Here is a 21,101-nt window from a genome sequence, read left to right as displayed (position 1 = left end):
CTCCAGCAATCATCCCCACATAGCCAAGAAGCCCACATAACCCACTCCTGGAATCCTGGCACCCACTCCTCACAGAAGCTGCCTCCACCCATGCTCCAGCTGTTGCTGCTCCACAAAGCTGAGGTTGCAGGTTACTCCTTGATTCTGAGAAAGGATGTGCAAGCTTGCTTTTTTTTTTTTAAGTTTTAATGGCTACCCGGCATGGCCAATCTTTATCCAGTTAATGCAAAGCCCCCCTTTGAATTCAATCAGGGAAACTTTTTCACACTTTGTAAAAGCATAGTACAGCATAGACACATTTTTGCACTTAGTTTTATCATATTAACACCTTGTTACTTTTGCTGTCCTCTCCTTACCTTGGGTGATTACAATGGGGTGGAGGGGCAGAGAAGAAAGTGATTTACAGATCAGGAAGTGATTTGACTAATTTCCCCCTCTCCTTGAATTTTAATGAAATCTATTTGCCTAAAGGGAAAAAAAACCAACCCTCTGCAAATCTATGGTCTCTTTCCTACACAGAACTCTTGAATTTACTTGTGAAAAAGGGAAGAAAAATAACTTCTGAAGTAGTTTAGAGTGCTCCATATGGATTAACTGTTTCCCCCACAAACACTGGCGAGTCTGAGAATATAAACAGCCAAAGAAGATAATCTGAAAACATAATCACATCAAGAAAGATTGATTTATTTATTTATCATTATTTATAGCAGCTCTTTTTGTGGTTGGCAAAGCATTAGAAATTGAGGGGGTACCAATCAATTGGCAAATGGCTGAACAAGTTGTGGTATATGAATGTAATGGAATACTATTATCTATAAGAAATGATGAGCAGGTAGACTTAAAAAAAACAAACAAACCTGGAAAGACTTGCATGAACTGATGCAGAGTGAAATGAGCAGAACCTGGAGAACATTGTACACAGTAACAGCCCCATTGTGTGATGACTAACTTTGATAGACTTGGCTCTTCTTAGCAATGCAAGAATCTAAGATAACTCCAAAAGACTCCAATACAAATTGATATCCACATCCAGAGAAAGAACTCTGGAGTCTGAATGCAGATGGAAGCATACTATTTGCTCTCCTTTTCCTTTGTTGTTTTGTTTTATTGCTTCATTCTTGCGGTGCCCCCTCCATTAGTTCTAATTGTTCCTTACATCATGACTAATGGGAAAATATGCTTAATATGTATGTATAAGTAGAGCCTACATCAGATTGCACACTGTCTTGGGTGGGGGGAGAGGAGGGGAAGGGGAAGAAAATTTAACACTCAAAATCTTACCGAAGTGAATGTTGAAAACTAAAAATAAATTAATTAATTATCAAAAAGAAAGAGACCAAACAAGTCCCTCTTTCTTTCTTTCCTTTTCTCCTTTCTCCTATTAGATCATAAGCTCCTTGAGGGTAGGAACTGTCTTTTGCCTCTTTTTATATCCCCAGCACTTAGTGCTGGCACATAGTAGATCTTATAAATGTTTATTGATCAATTGATGGATTTTCCCTCTCTTCCTTTCTCCCCTCTGCCACTCAGAGAACCTACAAAAGCCATATCCAATAAAATACAAATCATAACAATCCATGTTTCCTTCCCCAGAGCACACACCCCAAGAATCAAACAACATTGACCCTGAATGTGACAACAAACTCCCCAGCACACAACATGCCCTGTAGAGTCACTGCTCAGACTATTCTTCAGACACAACTGCTCCCTTGGAAGGAGGCAGGCTGTGTGCCCATGAAAGTCTCAAAATAAATCAATCAAACAAAACAAAACAAAAGAATCCCTTGGCAGTGTCAGGTGTCTTCCATTCTCTCTCACATACATGCTCTTTCATTCCAGCAGAAATAATGTATTATTTAAATGAAGCAGCATAATCATGGATTTCAAGTCTGAGGCTCATTACCCAGAGCTGGAACTAGCAATTTTGGGCCCTGGATCAAGGGTATGACACACACCTGGGATTGCAACATATCCACAAATCAACTTTTTCAGTTGAATTAAGTTGGAGGAAGGGACAAAGGGGACAGATCCTGGAAAATAATCCATTGGGAACAGAAATTGCAGGACCCAGTGAGGCTGCCACAGAGGAAGACATATTACTACTTAGGGAAGGTACAGGAAACAGGACAGGGCTAGAGAAGAGATCACTTGGGCTCAGCCAGGGAGAGGAAACATGCCAGCTGTGAGCTTCCCATGTTAACTAATTATTCTTATTAATTAGATGCTAAGCCCAGTTATCTCTACATTACCAAAGAAGAGCAAATGATGTCAGTACTCCTTAAACTTCAGCACCGTGGCACAAAGCCCCAGTCATCCAGCCTAGTTATGGCTCAGCTTATTTTTTCCTTTCATTCCTTCAGTAAACAGTTGCTAATTGTTGCATACAGGTGACTATTCTGGGTACTAGAGAAGATATAAAGATAATTAAACCTCATTTTTGCCCCTAAGGAGCTTCCAATACAGCTGTGAACTAGGGACTGTCCTTTAGTCATAGACCAAAAAAAAAAATGCTGGGGAACTTTTCAGTAAATGTTACACATAGAATTTTGTTTTCAACTTTGCTCCTTTAGCCATTTTTATCTGTAGAGCTACCAACTTTGGGGAGAAGCATTTAATTGGCTTATAGCATAGGAAAGTGGATTTAATGTTGCATATCAATACAAACAATTAAAGTTACTTTGTGACCATTTGCACTTAAACTTAATAATTTCAACACATACATGACCATAATTGCATAGATGGCCCCCCAAAAAAATTCAGGATTCTTTGTCCATTCATACTCATTTACTTTTCCTCATATGGTCATGGTTAGCGTACATGCCATTCTTCTAGTCTGATCTATTTTTGCTTTGCCTTATTTCATAATGGTCTTTCCAGATTGTTTTGTATTCCTCTTACTTGTTAGCCTTACTTGTATTTAGCCTCCCATTATTTTAATGTACCACAATTTATTTAATCATAACTCTATCATTGGACATTAAGATTGCTTCCAGTTTCTTGCAATTGCATCTTTAAATTCTGCAGTGAGAATCTTTGGACAAGACCCAACCCCCCTCCTTTTTTTTTTTTAACACTTCCAGAACGTATTCCCAACATCAGAATTATTTAGAATCTTTTTAGAAAAACAACCTGACAGAACAGAGTAAAAGTGGCAAAAAACAGTCATCCCTTTTAATCAAGATAGCATAAATGTGATCTTGCCTGGGAAAAGAGAGATAATTTTTCCCTTGGGTCACTCATATGGGGCTAAACCTCTGCTAGCTTCAGAAATGCCAGTATGTTTAGTATTTGACTTAATTTTCTGCATCTAAGCCCCATTTTTCAGTATGAGAAACCACACTGCTTCTCCATCCTTTACCAGAGTGAATGTAAATATGTATGTGAAGGGAAAAAGAGAAAGGAGCGGAAGATAGGACACCCTCCCCAAAGCAGGCTGAATTCATTCCCAGGGCAGAGGATCACTGAGCAGAACTAACCCAAGAAAAAGGCCAACAGGACAGATCCTCCCCACATCATCAGGCCCAATTACCTGGAAGGACAGTTTAGACTTGGTGGGCAGACAGGTAGAGGCATCTACGGCTTCTCCCATCAAAGCAATGTTTGCTCAATTGAATGGGAGTGGCTGCTCTCATGCCCCCTTGTGGCAGTCTTTAGTAACTGCTATATCCCTACATACCTGGCAACTAGGTGGCACAGTGGAATAGAGCACTGGTTCTGAGGTCAGTAAGACCAGAGTTCAAATCTGACCTTAGATACTTATTAGCTGTGTAACCCTGGGCAAATCACTTAACTCCTGCCTGCATAAAACTGAAGAAAGAAATGGCAAACCACTTCAGTATCTTTGCCAAGCAAAACCCCACGGACAGTTGGTCCACGAAGTCATGAAGAGTTATACACCACTGAACAACAACAATACCTCTGTCCAAACTCCTAAACTCTGACATCCAAATGAGTTAGTGCCAGGGCCCATGGACACAAACTGATTGCATGCATTGAAATCAGACTGATTACCTAGTACCTCACCTTGCCAAGGACCAAGCTGCAGACAAGGGCCTTTCCTTTCTGAGGAGAGACCCTTCCCCAAATACCTGTTGATTAATCAGGTCGTCATAGCATTGACTTTGAGGTGAGAATAGCTTTACCACATAACTACACATCTTCATGGGGTTTAGAGACACACATCACTATGTCACAATAGACTAGTGCTTTGTTCTTAGTAATAATTATAACTCACCCCTAAAGAGAATGCTCTACAGTTTGCAAAGAACTTTACACATATTATCTCACTTAATCTTCATGGCAACCCTGTTATTATTGTTGGACCCAATATGAGGAAACTAAAGCTAACAACAGTTCAATGATTTGCTCAGGGCAACACAGCTAATCAGTGCCTGAGATGGGATTGTCCAGTACCCTGTTCCACTATGCCACCTAGCTTCCCTTTGGGGAGATAAAAAGAGCCGATTTTTATAAGCACTTTTTGTGTGTACTATATACAGCTTTTACTAACAATATTTGATCCTCACACCCAACAGCTCTTCAGGTTAGGAAATGTGGAGATTATTACTCCTCTCCATTTGCAGATGAGGAAACTGAGGCACATTCGCTTGCCCAAGATCATATAGTAAGTGGCAGAGATGGACCTGGCATCCAGGTCCTCAGACTAGAAACCCCACATTCCTTCCACTACAGCACAGCTAGAAGGAGTTTATCTTTGTTTCTCCTGTGGAAATCTTCAGGAAGTATCAAGTTCCTCCCCAGTGGAGGTCTTCAAACAAAGGCCATAAAACCACTTATCAGTTCTAGAGTGGGGAGGACTTTTGCCAGCATGAATAAGTTGGACTGATAGCTGATGAGGCTCCTTCCAGCACTGAGAGTTTGAGTTCCTGTGATCCTCATCATTATTCAAAGACCAGGTCAAATGATACCTCTTCTAGAGAGCTTTTCTATGCTCCTCTAACCAGAAGTAATGTGTCTTTCCTTTGAGCTTCCATAGCACTGGGACTGTACCTACCTTAGGAAACTTCCCATATTCTGCCTGGTACCATCATCATCTCCATGCAGGTTTCATCCTGGCTACAGACACTGTCATACTCAACTTTATACTCTCCTGGTACGTAACACAATGGCTTTGTAGGTGCTCAATAGCCCTTTATTGAATTCCGTTGAATGATTCTCTATTTCACATATGTGAATTGGACCATGGGTCACAGAGGGTAGAAACTCTCTCCTTCTCTTAAGCCCTTTAACGCCAAAGACAGGGCTGGGAACACAGTGAGTGTTCAACTTGTTGAACTGAAAAATTGCAAAGATTTTTTCAAATCCAAATCAGGCAAACAAAACAAACAAACAAAAAAAAATTCTTTGAAACATCGAAGCAGCTCAACCATGTAAGAGGAAATACGGTTCCAGGGAGAGATAGCCTGGAGCCAGAGAGTTCCCCAGTTAGTCTCCCAGTGCAGAGCTCAGCAGTTGCCGCCCACACATCCCATTCAGAACACAAGCTTGTGTGGCGTGTGGCCAGCCCTCAGAGCTCGGGCCTCCACAGGCCTCCAACATGGTTTGTCACCCCAAGAAACCCACAATGCTCTGCTTAAACCTGCTCCCCTACTCCTTTTCTCCCAGATGAAGCTAAGTCCAGCCTCACTAGGGAACTGTCCAGCAAAAAGAAAAAAGAAAGAAAAAATAGCCATCTGCTTTTATCAGCAGAAACAATGAGTTTAAGGTAAGTCATCTGTTACCTGACTTCATTCCTACCCATTCTTCTCTATGGAACTATATTCATGGGGCAATCCCCAGGTGCTTCCAAATTCTTTAAAGTCACTCCACACCTTGCTAACTCCCCATCTCCAACCCAGGACAGAAGGAATACTCCACTAGACTGAATTCTGGGTCTCTAGGTCCCATTACCTATGACATCCAGAGACCACTTGGGTCATTTTTCACAATCAATAGCAAATGTGCATGGCCAAATTCAAGGTAGGAACTAAGGTAGAAAAATGGGGAAAGGGAACCATAACTGCAAAGCTGTAAAATCTCTACTACTAAATGCATGGATATAGCCACACCTCCTTGCCTGTGGATGGTTTGAGAAGAATGGAAATTACACTAGCCAGGGGAAATTTCATGTTGCATTTCCTACCTTTCTTCAGGCTGTGTGGTTTGCAGATCAAAAGAGATGCCCAGCCTAAACAGAAGATGAGTCCTTGAATCAAGTGGCACAATCTATCTTAACTGGAGCCCAATCTGTCTTTCATTTTTTGCCAGCCACTAACTGCCAACGGGGGATCAGAGAGGAAGGCAGAGAGAAAGGTCAGAGGCTAGGGAGAGAGACTGGATATGGATAGGGAGGAAAACAAAAAGGGGGAAGAGGAAAGGAAGAGAGTTGAGGAGGAGAAAAAGGAAAGGGGAGGTTAAAAAAGGAAGGAAAAGGGAAGAGAAGGAAGAATGGAAAGTGGGGTCGGGGGAGAGAAGTAAGCAAAGAACGCAGGGTTCAGATTGAGTTAACCTAGGAGAAAAGGCACTAGAATTGGGTACCCTCAGTACAATAGGCTTCGCTCTCAGGCAATATCTCCTTCCCCCCTCCAGCTCTGCACCCCTCCCTATTACTCCACCCCCACCCTCTACTTCTTTTTCTTAACTAGAATAAGGCTCACACCCCAGGCAAAGAAGCCAGGACAGCTTGGAGAGCAGTTGTAATAAAACCAAGCCCCTCTGCCAAGAGAAATTCCCAACCCCATCCAGCTCTCAGTGGGCCCTGAGCCACAAACACCCACGAACCCACAAGCGGTTGGCTCTGGGGCCGTCCCCACCCAGAACATTGCTTTCCATAAAAGCAACATTTGGGAGCAGGATCTGGAGAGAAAAGGGGGTGCGCGTCTGTCTATGTCTGTCTGTATGTGTGTCTATGTGAGTGATGGACATCCTGTCACTCTCTTGTGAAAAACAAATGAGTAGATCTAAAATAAATAAACCCTCTTCGCTGGTGGCCAGAACTCACGAACTTTGGAGTAGCGAAGCAGCGCCCGGGGTCCCCCTGCCAGGCAGGCGTCCCGGGCTCAAAATCGACAGCAGAGGAAGGAGGCAGAGGAGCACGCAGAGGGAGCAGGGCTGAGGGCTGGCACCTGGGGCTGGTGCAGCGGGAAGAGCTGGGCGCAACGGAGAAAAGCCCGAATCTAGAGCGGTCGAATCAGGGAAAGCTAGAGTGGGGGTGTCCTGGAGTCCCTTTCCCAAACTGTCGGGGGGGAGAGCGTGCCTCAGCCTTCCACGACTCGGGAGGGAGCCGGGATGGAGGTGGCAGGGCGAACTTCGGCAGGAGAGGGCGCCTCCAGAGGGTCTCCAGCTGCAGAGCGCAGGGCGCCTCGTACTCACCACGCACCGTAACTTCACTCTGGTCCGCGGGTCAGTGCATTCCAGCCGGGCAGGCGGGTCGGTGGGGCCGGAGGCCGGGATTAGGGCTCAGCTGGGCTGGACTGTGATGGACTGCTCGCTGCTAGCGCGGTCCCGGCCCGGCGTGTGAGGCTGAGCAGAGGAGAAGGGAGGGGAAGAGAAGGAAAGGGAAGGGAGGGGAGGGGGCGCTCAGGGAACCGGGCAGAGGGGGAGGGACCAAGAGCAAAAAAGTTTTTCACACTGCCGCCCGACTGGCTGGCCTAACCTGCTCCCCCACCCCCTGCGCTCCTTACGCCGCCCCCTCCCCCTGCTCTGGGGCCAGGCAGTCACCTCGCCCCTTGGGGCGTCCCCTCCCCCATCCGGCTAACCCGCCAGCTTGGCGGGGAGGTCTGGCGGCCCCCCTCCGAGACCTTTCGGTGCCAAGTCGTCCCCCACCCCCTACCCCCGCCCCGACCGGGGCAGCTGAACTGGCGCGCCCTCCCTATCGGCGGGACTTTCTTAGGTTCTGAGTTTGAAGAAGTGAGAGACACGAAGTGTCGAACATCACAGGGAGTCTGGGTCCGAGACTGCATTCGCCTTCTTTGCCTTCATCTCCACTTGCTCATCCCCCTGGCCCCCTCAAATGGGGTCTCTCAAGGCGTAGAAATCTTTCCTCTGCCTTCCACAGCTTTCTCCCCATGACAGGAGGGAATCCACTGGAAGACCCTTCTCTTGACCCGGTCACCGCTTCAGCAGGAAGAGAAAAAGAGATGGCACAAAGGAAGAAATCTCCCAGCAGACCGGACAATCATCCCTGTCTGAGAGCCCTTCACTTACAGAGCTAGGCTCCTTCTAGGGCACTGTCTGTCATTCCCCGGAGCTGTCAGATTTGAGTAAAAATACTGCACTCCATCCTGGTCTGAATTAAGCAGGAACAGCAAGCCAAGAAGAACAAAAGTCTGACTGTGAACCACGAAGAGAAAATCACTTAGAGGCCAAAGAGGATGAGGCCATGGGCACCCGTGACTCACCTCCTTCCAAAACTCTGTGAACTGGGCTGAAGTAGGCCAACTCGTTCCCTCCTAGACCCCCAGTGACCCTCCCCTACCTGTTTAACCTGGGTCTGGGAAAAGGTCAGGTGCCTGGTCACCCAGGCATAAGTCTGTGGTGGTGCCAGCAGGCTCCTGGCTCGAAGCTCTAGTTTCTCTGGTGATGAAAAATGAGCTGGTGTGAAAAGGCTGGTGACTGGAGACCAGGGGGACTGAGCAAGCAGGGGCCTGTGTCTTCAGGAGGGATGAGGAATGTATAAAACTCCCACCTCCCACCTCATGAAACAATGTACTCCTTGAGACAGGAGACGTGTCAAGCTAGGCCGTATGGATGAGGTATAAGAAAATTTACCTTAGCTAGGAGATAGTGGCACAGTGGATAGAGTACTGGCCTGGAGTCAGGAAGATCTCAGTTCAAATCCGGCCTCAGAAACTTACTAGCTTTGGGACCCTGGGCAAGTCACAAAACTCTGTTTGCCTCAGTTTCCTCATCTGTAAAATGAGTCGGAGAAGGAAAGGGCAAACCACTCCAGTATCTCTGCCAAGAAAACCCCAAATGGGGTCACAGAGACTGAGACACAGCTGAAAAAACGACCCTTAAATGTTAGAACTCGGCTTCCCTTTCCCTCCCCGGATCCCTCGTCAGCTGTTTTCCCTTCCTCTCTTTCCTATCTCTTGAGGCCCACCTTGTCCTTCAAAACAAACAGCACAGAAAACAGAGAGTCCAATTACCTCTCAGCTAACGTAGACATTCCTTAAAGGAAAGCTGACTCTAGGGTGGTATGATATGGGAAAGGGAAAAGCTGTGTCCTGTGAATGATCACACCCCACAGAGGCCTGGAATTTCATTCAGAGAAACTCAACTCTAGAGCCCTTTCCACACCACGATTTCCTTTCTACGACTCCTTTCCTAGTCTGTGGTTGGGGGGAGAAGGTGGTGATGAGAAGGAAGGCATCATTCACAAGAATATTTTTTTTAAGGGACCAAATGAAGGGAGAGGTGAAAGAGCATGAGCTTCAGGAATCTGATTTCTCCGGATACAAAGCCTTCTAGTTTGCTGGGGATTTAAACTTTTAGGAAATAGGAGGACTTCAAAACAAGCCTCACTTTGCACGATATGATGCCTCATTACTAACCAAGTGTGATGGAGGGGAGAATGGTGGAGAGTACTCTGAGCTCAGAGGCTGGAAAACCTGGGTTTGAGTACCGCTCCTGACATTTAGGAGCAAAAACTGAGAAATAGATGGCTTTAGACATCATTTAGTCATTTTAAAGATGAGGGGAAGTTGTGACTTGCACAAAATCACATAGGTGTAACTAACAGGCCTTGACTTGAAATCAGAGAAAAGCAGCTGGCCAGGAGGAGCTGAGTTCGAGTCCTGACTCCTCCACATATCATAAGTATGACCCTGGGCAAGTCATTTAACCTTTAGTACTCTAGGCAATTCTCTAAGTCTATAAACTGCAGAGAAGGTGTCATCCTTTGTGGGTAGAGGTGGTTCTCTTGACCAGTGAAATCATAGATCTAGCTCCTCTTTTTTTTTTCTACCTTATTGCATAACCTTGAGCAAGTCCCTTTCCCTCTTCTGAAGCCTCAGTTTCCTTATTCTGTAAAATGGGGGGGTGTAACAACACCTTCATTGTGTTAGCTGCACTTACTGAAGTATTACACTAACTCGGGGTCTACCTACAGTAGGGCAGCGAAAAAGATGCCCAAATTGAAGTCACAGGCCCTTGTTTCAAATTTTGACCCTGGTTCAAATCCCAGTTCTGGCACTTGTTACCTGTGTGACCTAGATTCATTAATTTAACCTCTTTGAGACTCAGTATCCCCATTTGTAAAGTGAGGAGTTAGACCAGAGGGCCTCTGAGGTCCCTTCGGGCTCTACACCTATGATCCTATGACCTCCCAGTGGTCTCAGAAGACTCAGCTGAGATCACATGTTCAAAGCTCTTTGCAAACCTTGAAAGTCTTTCCAAGTTACTGATCGTTATTATCGTTCTTATTTTAGTGCTGAAAGGGAACTCCAAGACTGTAGACTCAGTTTTCTCTTCTCCCCAGGAAGAGATGGTCACATGAGTCAAGTCATTATCTCTCTGGGCCTCAATTATACCATTTGTAAAATGTTTCATCTCCCACCTCAATGCCTTTGCTCAAGCTGTGACCCATGTCTGGCATGCTCTCCTTCCTCACCCTCACCTCTTCGAATCTTTGGTTTCCTTCAAGATTCAGTTCAAGTACCGCCTCCTACAACAGGCTTCCCTGGAACCCATGTCTTCTCCTCAGAAGTTACCATGCAGCTTTGTAAATAATTACGTGTAGTTTCGTCCTACATGTGTAAATAAGTATGTGTAGTCTCCTTCTACGTGTAAGCTTACTAAGGACTGAAAAGTTATTTTTGTCTTTGTGTCCCCAGCACCGAGCACAATATTCAGTGCACGTTTGTTGTTCAGTCATATTTGCCACCCCACTTGGGGTTTTTCTGGCAAAGATCCTGGAGTGGTTTGCCATTTCCTTCTCCAGCTCATTTTACAGATGAGGAAACTGAGGCAAACTGGGTTAAATGACCGGCCCAGGGTTACACAGCTAGTAAATGTCTAAGGCTGGATTTCAAGTCAGGAAGATGAGTCTTCCTGACTCCAGACAGGCACTCTATCCACCTGGCTGCCCACTTCGTGCCTAGTAGGTACTTAATAGATGTTTGTTGATTGAGTTATACTAAATGAATGAATGAATGGGTTGAAGACCTCCTTTCCAGCTCTAAAGCACCTGTTTCCTAGTCCTTTTTGCTCAGAAATGCCTGTGCTAAGCCAGAACTAAGTGAAGGCCACATCCAGGAAGTGATAGGTTTTGGCATAGATAGACTAGACCAAGGTCCAGTGAGTAGAGAACAAAAGCAATGGTTCCAATGGTTCACTTGTAAAAATGCAGCTCCTACCTGGATCAGAAAGGAAGAAGTAGCCCCTCTGGGCCTTAGCACTGAGAGCCCCAGGCAGTTTTCATCTGTGCCCTTGTGGCTGGTAACAGAAAATTAGGAAGCAATGATGCTTTAGAATCACTGAATTTCCAACAGAAAGAAAACTTGGAGTCTGTGTAGTCCAACAATTTCCACTTTCATTTTATAGACAAGGAAAATGGCTCAGAAATACGAGACGACTTGCCTACAGCTGCATAGCTAATCATCACAGAGCCAAGAGTAAGATCCAGGTTTCTCCTAATTCCTGTTCCATGATAACTTCATTACCTCTAGTCTTCAGGTCTAGTGGTTTTGCTTCAAAAAACAAAGGATGCTCAGGTCTTCTCTTGAGAACTCGGCACCCTTGAAAGAAGAATCTTTACAAAATATAGCATCTAGACCTAGAAGGAAACTTAGGGGAGAAAAACCTAGTCTTACCCCCTAATTTCACAGATGAGGAGCCTACGAAACAAAGGGAAATGACTTGCTGAAAGTTACCCAACTCCTAAGTGTCAGAGATGGAAATCTGAGAGCACACTAGACTTAGAGCCCGAGGACTAGATTTAGATCCCAGCTCCATTGCTTACCACCTTTATGGCCTCTGACAAGTCACATCCTCTCCTGGCCTCTGTTTCCTCATCAGTAAAATGAAGGAGTTGGACCCAGGTCTGTTCCAGTTATGTTTCTAAGATCCTATGATTGTCTGACTTCTATGTCCACTATACCATAATGATTCCCCCTGCCAGAGCTTGGACCTTGAAGGAAGGAACATCTAACTCCATTCAAAGGCCATCAGAAAGACCTGGAGTAGGGTGAGGCATTTATTTTCTAAGGATGGAATCAGTAACTAGGTCCCTCCCATAGTTCAGGCATCAGGTCATGTTTCAAAAGCAAAGGCCGAGCCTGTGTCACTGTGAGAAGAGCTTATACCTCGTTGATTGTCTGTCCAATGGCTTTATGTGCTAGAGGTAGCCCTGATGGATGGGAAAGAGGACTATTTTGAGAATCAGGAGGCTTGGCTCCATTTCTTAGACTCTGGATAACTTTGGGCAAGTCAATTAATCTATCTGGGTCCAGTCTCTTCATTTTTGGAATCTGGGGGTGGATAAGAGGATCTCAAAGACTTCTTACATACACCTCTACTAACCTATGATTCTCTTCTATCCAGAAATGTGAGGGATTCCCAGAATAACAGATTGTTAATACCTTAAGAGGCCATCTAGTCCAACCCATATCATACATAACAAGGGGTTAGCCTCTGCTTGAAGACCTCCAATCAGGGAGAAGCCTTTACTTCTGGAGACAGCACATTCCACTTTTGGAGAGGTCTAATGCTTAGGGAGTTATTTTTTTTCTCCCTAAATTTGCTTTTTTGAAGCTTCTACCTCTCCTTTCTGGATTTTCCCTCTGATTTTTCCTCCCCCCCCCCCATCATTACATAGCTAATAAGAACCAGAGGCAGCGTTTAAATTCAGGTGTTACTGACACAAAGTCCTATATTCTTACAAGGATGACTTTTTGTAGGGATTGGAGTGGAAAATTCAGGTATAGATTGAACTACATGACGTCCAAGGTCGTTTTCAACCCTAAGACTGTGATTATATTGGGAGGAAATAATCATTTGGCAAAAATTAAGCTGTGCTTTGTGGACTCCTGGGCTATACCTGTAAGAGGATATCTTGATCTCCTCTGTCTCAAGATGAAACATAGCAATAAATGGTGTTCCCTCCTCCCTTCTAGGCTGTAAAGATTCCCCTTCCTAAGCCTTTGGATTTATCAGAAATGAGAAGGCAGGGAGAACTCTCCCCGCTGTATATTGATAACACTGAAAATAAAGCTGTAAGAGATGGAAACCAGTCAAATGATAATCTTCTAATTTAGAACAGACCAAAATGAAGGAAAATAGCAAAGTGAGCCAAGAAGCGTATTTAGTCCAAGGCAAACAGCTTCCCAGGCCCCTAAAGCAGAAATGGGGAAGATGGCCGACTCAGGTAAATTCCTGAATGGTGCCGATTTTTCCATTCTTAGCTGAACCTGAATTTCTCAGTGTTTAAAAAAATATCCATCAGACTCCCCCACTCCCCAGCCAGCATCCCCCTAGCAACTATTTGCCCATTTTGTTGAGTCTATATTCCCATATTTATAAAATGTTTGAGCTAGAAGGGACCTTAAAAATCTTTTGGTCCAGGAATTTTTACCCTTTTTTGTGTCATGGCTTTCTTTGGCAGTCTGGGAAGCATTAGGACCCCTTCTCCAAACAATATTTTTAAAAGCATAGAATAGCATATGTAGGATCACAAAGGAAACCCATTATATTGCAAATGCGGTCATCAAAATGTTATTTTTTTAAAAAATAATCTTACTATATCAGATTGCACACCCTCTTGGGGAGGGAGTGGGGGAGGGAGGGAGAGAAAGATTTAAAACTCAAATGCTTGTGGAAGTGATTGTTGATAAATCAAAATAAATTTTAAAAAAACATTTAATTGTTCCAGAAGCAAAAAAAAAGAATAATCTTACAGATTCCTGGTTAAGAGCCACTGGCCTATTCTAATGCCTTCATTTTACAGATGAGGAAACCGAGGCCTGGGAAAATGAAGTGATTTCTCTAAATTCATATAGCTAGTACCAAAATTAGGATTACGATCATAGTATCTTAGAATAAAACCAACTTCAGAAGTCACTTAGTTCGATCTCCTAGTCAGTGTTTAAATTCTTTCTATATCCCTGACAAGTCACTGTTCAGCCCCTCTTGAAAGCCATTAGTGATGGGCAACTCACCTTCCCTACAAGGTAGCCTCTTCTATGAATGAATAGCTTTAATTTTTAGGGAAAGTATAATATATGCTTCTCTGAAAATTTATTGATCCTCATTCTCCCTTAGGAATAACACAGAATAAGTCTAATCCATCTTCTCTATGTTGTCTTCAGGTATTTGAAGATGGCAGTCACGTTGCTTACTGCCACATGACTTAGGACGGGTCACTCACCTTTCCTGCCTTTGTCAGTTTCCTCATCTATGAAATCAAAGGGTGGGACTCGATGACATCTAAGAGCTCTTTCTAGCTCCAACTCCATAATCCTCTGATCCTTTTCAAGCTAAACATTCCCAGTTTCTTCAATGGTTCTCTTATGACATCATTTCCAATCCCTAAACCATCCCTGATTTCCTGTTCTAAACAAACTCATGATATCAATGTCTCTCTTAAGGTGGGGCAGGCAGAACCATACCCAGTACTCCAGATGTAGATTTGCCAGTACAGATTGCTGGAACACAAGCATCCCATCTCCTAATCAGTTTTGTTGTTGTTTTATTGTTTTCACAATAACAGCTGGCATTTATGGAGCACTCCATCTATCTTCTCAGCTGATTCTCACAACAATCCTCAGAGGCATTACTATAAATTTTACAGGTGAGAAAACTGAAATTAAGTGACTCATGTGAGGTCACATAGCTAGTATGTGGCAGAGCCAGACGTTGAATCCAGGCCTTCTGATGCCAAGCCACATACTTATTGTATTGATTGCCCTGTTTTGAAATACTGAAATATTCCCTGAAATAGCTTGCAATCCACTGGTTAAGTTTACATCTCCATAAGTCAGTAGTGCTTAATTAAGAATTTTAATTTTCAAGAATATAAATTGCTTATCTACCCTACCAGATGCCTGCATTGTTCATGGAGAACCACTATGGTTTATTCAATTATGGTGTATCAGGGGTGGGGAATCTGCAGATCTCAAGGTCCCATATGGCCCTCTAGATCCTCAAGTGTGGCCCTTTGACTGAATCCAAACTTCACAGAACAAACTCCCTTCATAAAAGGATTTGTTCTGTAAAACTTGGACTCAATCAAAAGGCTGAACTCAAGGACCTAAAAGGCCACATGTGGCCTCAAGGCCAAAGGTTCCCCACCCCTGTAGATAAATGTTATGGTTGGCTCTGTAGTTACCAGTTTCTAGAAAATTTGGGAATTCATACATTGAACATTTCTAGAAAGGGATCTTAGAGGCCATTACGTTCAAACCCTCCATTTTATAGAGAAGGAAACTGAGGCCCAGAAAAGTTGTGTCTTGCCTTAGGTCACATAGTCAGGGAGTAGCAAAGCCAGGATTTGAACCCAAGATGTCTGATTCCAAATATGGCACTTTCAACTCAATTTATCGAACATTCATTAAAGGCCTTCTCTACACAAAACATTTTGCTAGCTGCTAGAGGATAGGAAGGAAGGAAGGAAGGAAGGAAAGGAGTGAGGGAGGGAGAGATGAAGGAAGGAAGGAAGGAAAGAAAAAGGGAGGGAGGGAGGGAGAGAAGGATAGAGGAAGGGAGAAAGGGAGGGAGGAAGAAAGAAAAAAAGAAAGAGAGTTCATGTCCTCAGGGAATCTACATTCTTCAGGAGGGCTATAGGACACAGATAAGTAAAATTCAAGGTGAGGAGTAAGAAGGCAAAGGAGTAAGCCAACTAAGTTTTTACCAAAAGGTATGAAACTCATATCTCAGAGGCTCAAAGAAAGTCAAAGTCGACTCAAGTAGCAGCTGAAACTTGGAGCTTGAATCATTCCCCATTGATAAATGGTCAAAGGATGCAAACAGACATTTTTTCAGAAGAAAAAAAATCAAAGCTATCAATAGTCATATGAAAAAAAAATGTTCTAAATCACTATTGATTAGAGAAATGAAAATTAAAACAGGTGCCATCTGAGATCCCACCTCACTCTTCTCAGATTGGCTAACACAATAGGAAAGGAAAATGACAATTGCTAGAGGGGATATGGGAAAATAGGGACACTAATACATTGTTGGTGGAGTTGTGAACTAGTCCAATCTTTATGGAGGACAATTCTGAACTATACCCAAAGGGCTATAAAATGATGCACACCCTTTGACTCAGCAATATCCTAACTAGATTTTCAACCCAAAGAGATTAAAGAAAAAGGAAAAGGACCTATATACACAAAAATATTTATAGCAGCTCTTTTTGTGATGTCAAAGAATTGGAAATTGAGGGGATGCCCAACAATTGGGGAACTGCTGAACAAGTTGTGATATATTGAGCTATAAGAAATGACGAGGAAAATAATTTCAGAAAAACAAACCTTGGAAGAAGTATATGAACTGATACAAAGTGAAGCGAGCAGAACTAAAAGAACACTGTATACAGTGACAGCAATATTATAATAATGATCAACTGTGACTTAGCTACTTTAATCAATACAATGATCTAAGACAGTTTCAAAGGACATATGAAGAAAAATGCTATCTATATCCAGAGAGAGAACTGATGAACTCCAAGTGCAGATTGAAGCATACTTTTTTTACTTTGTTTTTCTTGCTTTTTTTGTGTGACACGGCTAATATGGAAATATGTTTTACATGACTTCACATGTATAATTGATATCATATTGCTTGTTTTTTTCAGTGGGTGGGGGAGGGACTGGAGAGGAGAAAACTGGGGGCTCAAAATTTTGAAAAATGAATGCTAAGATAAAGTATAATTATTAAAAAAAAAACCTTGAGCTCATTTCAAGTAGAGATTGTTTCATTCTTTGTACTTGTATACCCAGTAACTAACATAGTACCTGGCACTTAGGAGATACCAAATAAATATTTGCTGATTGATGAACTCAAGCAGAAGTGTTCTTGTAAGTTCAGGCAATAGCCAATATAGTCCAAGGACAATTGATTCTCCCATTTGGCTAGAAGGGGAATGTGTATAACCAAAGAATGAGAATTTAGACTGGAAAAGTAAGTGGGAACTGAGTTTGTCTTCTATCCTATAGACAACTGAGAGCCACTAAGGTGTTTGAGCAGGGGAGGACCACAGTAAAAATACCTGTGCTTTAGGAATATTATTCTGGCAGCTGTGTGAAGGATGGATTGGGGAGGGGAGAGAAAGAACCAGGGGAGTCAATTAGGAGGCTCTTATTAGGTTCAGGTGGGAAGTGATGAGGCTACTACCCTAAGGCAGAGAAGGGGATAGAGGCAAGAAATGTAAAGAAGTCTCTTTAAATGCTTCCAAGTGAGCTCTCTCCAAATTCTAACTACAATCACTGTGTGGACATGAATAGGCATTTGACACTGAATAAATGTGTAACACATTTCTCAACCCTATTATCTGAGTTACTGAGAATACACAACTTTTGTTGTTGCTGTGGTATGTTATCACAGAATGAAAACAAATCCCAAACCAGGAATTTGGAGTCTGCCTGGGTGGATTTAGAGGAAGATTAGGCAAATAATCATATTTATTTCAGGAAAGCTTAAGCTGAGAGTGTTTCTTTATATCTAAAATTTGAGACAAACTGATAGCAGTGGGAAAAATTATCTAAAGAATATGCACAATTGGGAGATTCTTAAAATGTGTTTCTTCACTATTTCATGGACTCATAAAACCTTAGAGCTAGAAAACACCTGGGAGAACATCTAGTTCAATTTTTTTATTGCATCATTGTGATAGCTCAGAAAGGGTAAATGGCCAGCCCATGGTCATAAAGTGAGTTGATTATACATGAGGAATACAGATTTAGACTTGGGAGATGACCACTTATTTCAACCCCCTTGGTTTTTTGTTTGTTTTGTTTTGTTTTGTTTTTACAGATGAGGAATCATGGGCTCAAAGAGACAAAGTAAATTACCCAAGGTCACACAGTCAGCAAATCAGAGCCAAGATCTGAGTCCTGGTGTTCTGATTTTAATACTTCTTTCTTCCTCTCCATCTTTCTGCCATGAATGCATTGAATGAATGAATGAGTGAGTGAGTGAGTGAGTGAGTGAGTGAGTGAATGAATGAAAATGCATTTAGAAAGCACCAAACTTAGCTCTAGGGATAGAAACAGAAAAACATGACAGTTCCTGCTCTCAAAGAGCACACATTCTAATAGGGGGAGATGACACATATAATAGCTTTGAGTAATATGGAAGGGCCAGTGGTCTTGAGGGTACAGTGGCAAAGATTATGTCACTTCCATTGAAAAAAAACCTTATCTATTTCTGAAAGTGAATCATCTGACAGTACCAGGGACTTTGGTGGCAAGAACTTACAATGTTTAGTTTTACTGACATCTGGTACTGTGGAACTATAATTCATAACTGTTAGTATTCTGCCTTTCCAGATTGCAGGTTTGCTAATATTTACACTGAATTATGAATAACAACACAATTTTCAGGATTTGGAGATTCTAATTTTTAGGCATAATAATGTCTCATTTACATAATAATTCTTACAAAATGCTTTCCCTATACATTAGTTCATTTGATTCTCATAGTAATCCTGTGAGTTAAGACAAGGTAAATATTATTATCCTCATTTTACAGATAGGGAAACTGAGACTAGGAGAGTTGAAATGACTCGCCCAAGGTGGCAAAGGGCAGAGCTGGGTTGCTTTTCTGGACCTCTATACCATACTACTTTTCTAGGTCTTGGTTTCCCCATCTGCAAAAATGAGAGGTTTGAATTTGATGATCTCTAAAGTCCTTTCTAACTGCAAACTTATAATCCTATTGTACTTTCCACTATAACACAGCTGGAGGAATGTGTCAGCCCTGTTGGGTCCAGTCCTGTTTACTTGTTGCAGTCAGAGCGAAGGGAGCACAGACATAAAATAATCATTGGAAAATTCAGATCTTCTATTTGGAAGCAGTCTTTGTTCTCAGCTTTTTAAAAATTGAAATACAAAACTGTCTGAGATAGGAAGAAACTGCTGAGAAAGCCAGCCTTTCCAGTGGTGTAAGTTTCTACCCTGGTTTCCCAAACACTATTTTGCACAAGGCCCACTGGCCCAAGGACCAAATTAAGAACTGGTGTCCCACCCCCTCCCCCACCTCATCTTGGCCCTTTTCATTTCCAGGGCCCTCCAGCCTTGCTGGGGGGGGGGGGAGAGGGTTGGGAGGCTGTAATTCCTGTGCTTCTTTCGGGGAAAGGGATGAAGCATCTAAATCTCCATCTTCAGTAGTTCTGTAAGAAATCACATTAAGACCAATGCAAGGTAATTTCAAGGAGAAGATGTTAGGATTTTCTCTTTCTTAAAATTACCTTGCATTATTTTTAAAAATAATTATATTAATACATTTAATTACTTGCATATATGTTTTATCCTGCCAGTCGAGTGTAAGCTCTCTGAAGGGTAGAGATGACTTCAGTGTTGTCTTGATGTCCTCAGGGCCTGAAAGGCAGCCTGAAGTAGTAGAGAGCTGGCTTCAGATTCAGGGAGATTTGGGTACAAGTTTGCCTTCTGATACACATTGGCTGTGGGACCCCAGGCAAGTCACTGAAAGTGTCAGTGTCCCCAGGAAACTCTCTAATAAACTGCAGAACAGTATTGATCCACTTTGCCAGAGGGAGTTTCTTCATCAGCATCTGCCTACACTGATGAATGAGGGGGAGGGAAAGAAATGGAGAAGGGAGGTAAAGAGAGGGGAAGGAGCAAAGGGAAGGGAAAGAAGGGAAGGGGAGGGAAGACAGAGTAGAGTAGATACTTAATAAAGGTTTGCTCAATGGATGAATGAATGGAGGAATTTGACAAAAGTCCTCAGAAAACTCAACTAAAGCACCAGTTCAGGGGTTTTTTTCCAATTAAAAAAAGTCTTGCTTATACTTTAGATTAAATTAAAAAAAAACACTTTGTCAAAAGAAAGAGTAGTAAACAATGGGACTCCTTAATTAGTAACAGGAGAGATACTAATCTGTAAAAGGATAGGATGCCCTGTCCAGTGCTACTACCTGGTAACATCTCACAGCATCCCAGCATCCTAAAAGTTGGAAGGTACTTCAACCATCATCCACCTGATGTCCTGTTTTCTTCCCTCATTAAGGCCCATGTCCTTGATTTTTCCTCCTCCCTCCTCTTCTTTTTCCAAGACAGCTTCTCCTTGCCCACAGATTCCCCTTATGTTCCTTGGCTTAACACCCTGACATCTTCCTCAGTACACAGAATATAAGGCAGCTAAGTGATACAGAGGATAGAGGGACAGATTTGGAATCAGGAAGACCTGAGTTCAAGCCCTGCTTCATGTACTTCCTTAGCTGTCTAAGTCCAGGCCAGTCACTTAAGCTCTCCAGCTTCAATTTCCTCATCTGTAAAATGGGAGTAATAACATCAGGGTTGTTGTGAGGATCAAATAAGATCACATGTAATACACTTTCCAAACCTTAAAGGACTATATAAATGCTAGCTGTTGCTATTATTATTATCCTCATCACCATTGTCATTTCTATTACTACCATTCCCACTACTACTACTACCATCACTACCACCACCACTCCTACTACTACCACTACTAGTATTACCACCACTACTACTACTACCATGACTATCGCAGCTACTACTGCCACTACCACTATCAGTCTTCCCTCTCCTCCTCCTCTTCCTCCTATGTCCAGCCTCTTCACAGAATCTCAAAGTTGGAAAAGGCCATCCAGTCCCAACCTGAGACTGAACAGATATCCCCTTTGCAATAAATAGTCCTTCTTCAGTTAAAAATCTCCATTAGAGGAAAACCATTAAACCCCTTGGTAACCTGTTCCACTTTTGGATAGCTCAGTGTTAGGAAGGCTTTTCTCACATTTAATCTGAATCTTCTTGCGTTGCAACTTACACCTACTGCTCCTAATTCTGCTCTCTAAACCAAGAACAAATCTAATCCCTCTTGTGTGTAAGCTTTTCAAATACTTAGAATGCCAGCATATCTCTCTTAAATCTTTTTTTCTTTTCTCCCAGATAAACATTCCC

At 42.8% G+C, this 21,101-nt stretch overlaps 1 protein-coding gene across 4 annotated transcripts in view; it reads right to left on the bottom strand.

Moving 5' to 3' along the window:
• The window catches only part of FBLN2 (fibulin 2), a 215,087-nt gene extending 207,494 nt beyond the window's left edge, over positions 1-7,593 (bottom strand). For 2 of the 4 annotated variants that reach the window (XM_020981251.2, XM_020981255.2), the window contains exon 1: positions 7,372-7,593. The gene's annotated coding sequence lies outside the window, so the exon portion shown is untranslated. The remainder of the gene's footprint in view (positions 1-7,371) is intronic. The other 2 variants (XM_020981253.2, XM_020981256.2) reach the window with 2 other exon arrangements.
• Positions 7,594-21,101: the final 13,508 nt, after the last annotated feature.

Source organism: Phascolarctos cinereus, unplaced genomic scaffold, assembly GCF_003287225.1.
Source record: "Phascolarctos cinereus isolate Bilbo 61053 unplaced genomic scaffold, phaCin_HiC Scaffold_4;HRSCAF=312, whole genome shotgun sequence".
In the NCBI taxonomy this organism is placed as follows: Eukaryota; Metazoa; Chordata; class Mammalia; order Diprotodontia; family Phascolarctidae; genus Phascolarctos; species Phascolarctos cinereus.
Note: the sequence above shows the minus strand (reverse complement) of the source record. Positions and strands in the feature narration are given on the sequence as shown.